Here is a 6476-nt window from a genome sequence, read left to right on the forward strand (position 1 = left end):
AATAATGTGATTTTGTGGTGAAAGTAATGGTTTTTTCTTTTGAATTATAAGTCGAAGTCCCCAACTATTGCATTGTGTTTCAAGCTGAGTTCTTTGCTGTAATGAAAGCAGAAGAACTTGTTTGAATTAACTGCGCAATAACTTCTACGTAAAAGCTATCAAATCATACTTTCGATCATTCAAAAATGTCGATGAATCCAAGGAAGCAATTGACAAACTTGCTTGTAATCGCAGGTTTTATGTCTATTGGGTTCCAGGGCTTAAAGGCATAGAGGAATATGAGATAGTGGATGAAATAGCAAAAGAAGGCGTGAGACGGGAGATCAAATAAGTCAGGTACTTAAGCCTCTGCGCACAATTCTAAAATAACAGGAGCACATTCTGAGAAAGGCGAAAGGCAGATGGCTTAGTTTAATCAATTACAATGTAACCAGGATCATATATTAACGCGGATATGAAGACAGCTGTACTAAATCGGTTATATCGTTCGATGGAAAGAACTTTAGTTGATGTACTAACAGCGCACTGCCTAGTTGCAGCGATCTTAACGATGCTTGCAGGAAATGTAACAAAAGAAACTCAGGATCATCTCCGATGTTGCTGTCCGGCTCTCTCGAAAACTAGACTATACTTCCAGGGTGCTCTCAGTTTGGAATGATTAGAATGTTTCCCTGAACTGGAGTTTGAGGGACTCCTAAAATTCGCGAACAGTGCGCGCATTTTGAGTGATGCATACTTTCGCGAAAAAGAGGACGCTTATCTGGTATCGCAAGATAGTTTGAAACAATTTTTAATACTACTTTTTTTAATTGTCTTTTAATTTCGAAAAAAATTTTATGTATTAAAGTTAAAAAAAAAATTTTGTTTACTTATGTTCAAATGCCTGTGAGCACGATTTAAAGATTAAAAAAAAGTTTTACAAATTTTTGTACTATAATTTGATTAAATTTTTTTTCGAGAAAACTTCCTAGTAAAATAAAAAAAAAATTAATTTAAAAAAAGGTTTTTTTTTTAATTATGTTTAAATGCCTGTGAGCACGATGTAAAGTTTAAAAAAAGTTCGAAACATTTTTTTACAATATACATTTTTCTTTTTCGAAAAAAATTTCTAGTAAAATTAAAATTTTGTTTCTTTAATTAATTTCAGCCTGATTAAAGATTACAGTTCGAAACATTTTTTTAGTAAAATTTTTTTTAATTTCGAAAAAAATATTGTAAAATTAAAAAAAAAAATGTTTCAATTATGCTCAAAAAATTCCATTAAAATGATACCCAATTTTGGTGAGTCCCTATGTTCCATACAGGAATAAAAGAATCCAATATCCAACTGTTAGTGCTTAGAAAAAAATTCTTGTATGAATATTAATTTTGCACGCAATCTTCCTTAATGGCGCGGGTTAGTCCCTCAACCTACAGATCAATGTAAATTTACAATAAATTCTGTGTTTTTAGGTTTTTGTCAGACTTCTATATAAGTAATCGGAAAATGTTTCAGCTCTTTTAGTTATTTTCAAATACAATCAGAAATTTATGTGAATTTTCTTACTTAATAAAGAAACTCCGGTTTTATTTTTCGTGGACTTGAAAATGTTTAGTTTAATTCGGTTTCGACCACTCATTGGCACAATTGGCTGAAGTTCGGTTCGATTAGGCTTTGACTGCAAAAAATTGCTTTTCGTTTTGCCCTCTTAGTGTTAAGTGAAAACATTGATAAAAGTGTTTTTTGTTTTTGTAAATTCACCTAAAGATTTCGAAGAATCAGCTCTATGAAAACATTGGAAGAGATAAAAATATTTTCTTTAATTTCGCCAATAGATTTGAAAAAAAAAAACAGCTCTATGAAAGCGCCAAACTTCGACAGAAAGACTTGTAAAATCGGCGCTAGTTACAGAGATTTTGCGACATCAAAAGATTTTGCAAACCAAATTTCAATTGAAGCTACAACACCACAAAACTGCAATGGAAAAACGGGGGAAAACCAGCATCCTTCAAAACCCTTTTCAGTTTCTCTCTTCGTCAATGAACCTTAAATATTTTTCACTTTTTCAGCTACACATTTAACATTTTTTGTGTTGAATTTTTCAAATCTCGTTACAAATTGTAAATAATTGCACTGAGCAGCAATAGTGCTTTTTATACACACACACAGTTGAGCAACAACAATACCTTTTGTGTTTTTTAACAAAGCGTAGAAAGGCAAAATAAATGACGGTGCCCGCTGCCGTTGAATGCGAGTTGAGTTCACTGCATGCAGTTGGTAGGCGTGATAAATGTGCAACCTACTGGCAGCGATGTGCAACACATGCAACTGCCACATGGCGGGATGCCATAGAATTTGCGCAGTAAATCATAACTTATATGAAGTAAGAGCAAAAAAAAAAAAACAAAAATAAAAAAAAACAGGAAAATATTTACCATTAAATATCAACACTAAATCGTTTAATATATGAACCCTAAAACACTCATCATTTGTTTAAAAATTACTTCCGGCACAAAGTGTGCCATATCCCATAAACTCGTGGAATAGTTTCCCTTATGCAGCCATAATTATTCTAAAAAGCAAAGTTGCTGCATTCACAACTTTCGTAATTTTCACGCTATGCTACTTAAGTTGTTACCATTAAAAATTAATTAAAAAACATTTACTTTTCAAAGCTGACATAAGTCGTGTTTTTGGAAAAACCAGCTGAGTTGCATGCAACCGCCGCTTGGGGAATGCGGTGCTGGCGCATAAATGCAAACTTTATATACCGAGAATTAATTAGCACCAGCAGCCAGAGTGAATTAATTTGGCTCTTATTGTTGTTGTAACAAAACGCGTTGAAAGCCAGAAGGTATTAAAATATCAGCAGAGTGCTTAAAGTGCACGATGTGTGCAAAACTTCGTCTCACACATATGGCCAATTAGTAAAACAAGCTAATATATCTGGATATCGTGCGGGTGTGAGAACACAACTGATGGACAGCAGGAAAACTTTGCAAATGGGTTACGCTTTTCTGTTTATTTTGATTATGAGTTATGATGCTGCTGCTACTAAATATCTGGGCCATATTTGCATTTCGAAAATTGCATGCAAAGTGAAAATTTGTGTATAAAATAGGTGGCGGAAATATTGAAAAACTCGAGTGTCAGTAATGAAAAAATTTGGCAAACCCAGCAAGCTTGGAAACCATGAGGATTAGATTGCGGTTAGAGATTTTTGAAGGGTTACGAAGGAGGTCCTAGGGACGATGGTGAGCAGATCAAAAGTAGCTCCTATTTAAGCAATAAATAGCAAACGATTAGTCTTATTAATCAGCTGAAATAGGGTCTGGAGCCGGATGGTACTTAAACGATAGTAATTAGTATCACTATGCTATGGGGGAAATGGCAACTGTTTTCCAAACAGAAGTTTTTGCCATCCTGAAAGTAGCCGAATGGATAATTGAGAGGAGATGGAGCGGGAAAAAGATTGGAGTTTTCAGGGACAGTCAGGCTGAACTGAAGGCCCTGGAGAACGCGAAGCAAACCTCAAAGATTGTTCAAGAATATAAGAAGAAGCTCAGTTCTGTCGCAAGACAAAACAGGCTTGTACTTATATGGGTTCCGGGACACTCCGGTGTTCAAGGAAACGAAATCGCCGACGAATTGGCCAACCGTGGATCAGCGGTGCCCCCACAGGGGCCAGAGTCAATAATCGGAATCAGTTCCAGAGGAATCATGAATTGGATCAGCGATTATGTAGGCAATCTGCATAAAGAACGATGGTCCAGTCTAGAATGCTGCAGAACTGCATTGGCATAGATTTTCGTATATGTCCTTAAGGTCCATCTTCTTCTTCGATTTGTAGTACGAGATTTATCAAATATCCCATAAATGGAAGTGGATAAAATTGCCCGTTCAAAAAACGAATGATGTTTTAAAGATGCTTTTTCTTACAGTGGTCTATCATTGTCTATCGAGCGGCGACCACTATTTGACCCAACGTTTTCTTATCACCTGGTGTTTGACGTCAGTGTTTGTCTGACAGTGGGCATTGAACTCATAGCTAGACTAGTGTAAGTCATGTACAACACCACACCGGATGATCACCGTTAATATGTCCTTGAATATGAGTTGTTGCCAGTGATATTATATACACAGATTTTGTGGGAAATGTATCGCAAAACGTTACCACGGCTAGTTAATTAATCAGATTTATGCACATATAGTAAATTCCTATGAATATAAATACGACAAATTTCTATGAAATGACAACAAATGTATAAGTGTTGGAAATATATATGTATATGGATCGATTTTCATGTATACAAATGTATGTACTGAAAACTCAGTGAACCGATGGCATTTCACTTGTTATAGGAATGCAACCCTAAATGAAAGGAACTTTGTCTGACTGACCGAGACTGCAATACAGTCAAATGAAAACCAATACATACAATTATAAAAATACATGTAAACATTTATCTTCGCTTGATTAGATCTGATTAATATTTATATCATGGCTGAGTTGAGCTGCAGTTGAGCAGTTGAAGTAGATATGTGAAAGCGATTCATATACATACTAGGTAGTCAAGCAAACTTACATAAATTCCACAATAAACATGCAACTCTCATAGTGCCCTTAAATCGGTTGTGGAAAATTCATCGGAAAATTCATCAGCGTCATTGATTCGGTGATGGGTCATATTATGGTCAGTTTTCTTGTGTTGATTTCTTATGCGGAAATATGTATGCTATTATTTAGCTATTTACTATCTTCGAAGCAACAAGTCTGCCTCATATTTGAGTTCGATTGAAAGCAACACACAACAAATTTTCGATATATTCTGACAAAGAGCTTTTCCTTTGATGCACGCTAGCATTCACAGACATTCCGATGTGTTGCATTCTACAGATGTTGTAGCTGGAGAGTCTTTCAACAAAGTGATAAGATTTATGCGAATAAGTACAGTAGCAGATGTAAAAATCGGCCATGGACACTCGATCCCAATATGGTTAGGCTGAAAGAGCCGAAAATATACATTTTTTTCCTTGTTCACTCCACTCGGGAGCATCGGGCCTCGACAAGACTCCGTCTTGCGTTGGTTTCGTTAATTTATTTAAATTCTGACAGAGTAGGTGATTAGCTTGCCGCTGCTCGTCCTAAGTAGGGGGAATGCCCACCTGTCGTTGCTTAGGAACAACGCCTTGTTACTGCTTGAAGCACCATCTGTGTGTCACATTTTTCTGGCAGAAGGATCACACAGATGGGTGAGGACTTCACTAAATTTTATGTATCTGCGCTATTACCACGATTGCTCGCTTTTATCGCTGGTGCCACTGTTGTAATGTCTTTTTCTTTTGTTTTTTCCTTTTTTTATCAGCCACAATGCAAGTAATGCGCAGACTTTTTGTGCGGGAGTAAGGATTGGAAGGATAAGGTTGTTGGAGTTGAGGAATGAAATTATTATTATTGCGTTTTTATGAGAAACTAGGAAAGTAGGTAAGTTAGAAAAGTGCGAGGACTGTGCTTTATGTGGGATTCGAACCCATAACCTCTGGGACGCTTGACTAGCGAGGTCTAACAAAAGTGTACGCATAAATGTTCCAACAAGAAAAAAGCTTTCAGCTTCTTGGAGATTGTATTCATGCTTTGAGAATGAATGAGGGCTAATACGTTTGAATTTCACCTCATAAACCCAATTACGACCAAGATTCTCGGACTGGTTAGGCTTAAAAACTTGATCAACCGCTTGAGATCTATCTATAGCCAAAAGACCTTTATCACCTTATCGTAGAGTAGATCCGAAGTTGTCAAGGAAGCACCACACTCGCTTTTCGCATTTAAATACTTTTTACTTAGAATGTGGGGGACTTTTTTTGGTGGTCCAAAAAAAAAAAAAACTAAAAAAAGAAAGAAAAAACTGGGAAATAAACAATTAATACTAAAAAAAAGAACAAATGATATAGTATATAAAACAATTTTTTGGGTAAAAAGTATATTTCAGCTAAGAAATTACAAAAATGCTAAAAACAAATGTATGATAAAAATGTTAAACAAACAAACCTCAAAAATATTATTGTTTTAACAAAATTACTTAAGTTTATTTAAAAAAATTGATAATTAAAGAAAGAATATCAAAAAGAAAATTTTTACCCAACCCTTTTTCCCCCAAAAAATTTGTTTTTACCAAACTTTTTTTTCACCAAAAAATGTTTTTTAACTAGAAAAAAGTACATTTTATATTTTACTTCGAATTTACAACAATTTATAAAACTGTTAAGAAAAAGCATTAGAAAGTTCTAGAAAAGAGTTTTTAACGATTAAATCTCAAAATTAATAATTTTTTTACTAAATTATTTCAGTTTACCTCAAAAAAAAAAAAAATAAAAATAATATAATTGACATGTACATCCTGTTTGGCCGAGCTTTTCTTCCTATTTGTGAAGTGAGTCTTGATGTTGTTCCACAAATGGAGGGACCTAAAGTTTCAAGCCGAATCCGAACGGCAGA

This window comes from Anastrepha obliqua, chromosome 5 (genome assembly GCF_027943255.1).
Source record: "Anastrepha obliqua isolate idAnaObli1 chromosome 5, idAnaObli1_1.0, whole genome shotgun sequence".
Lineage (NCBI taxonomy): Eukaryota > Metazoa > Arthropoda > Insecta > Diptera > Tephritidae > Anastrepha > Anastrepha obliqua.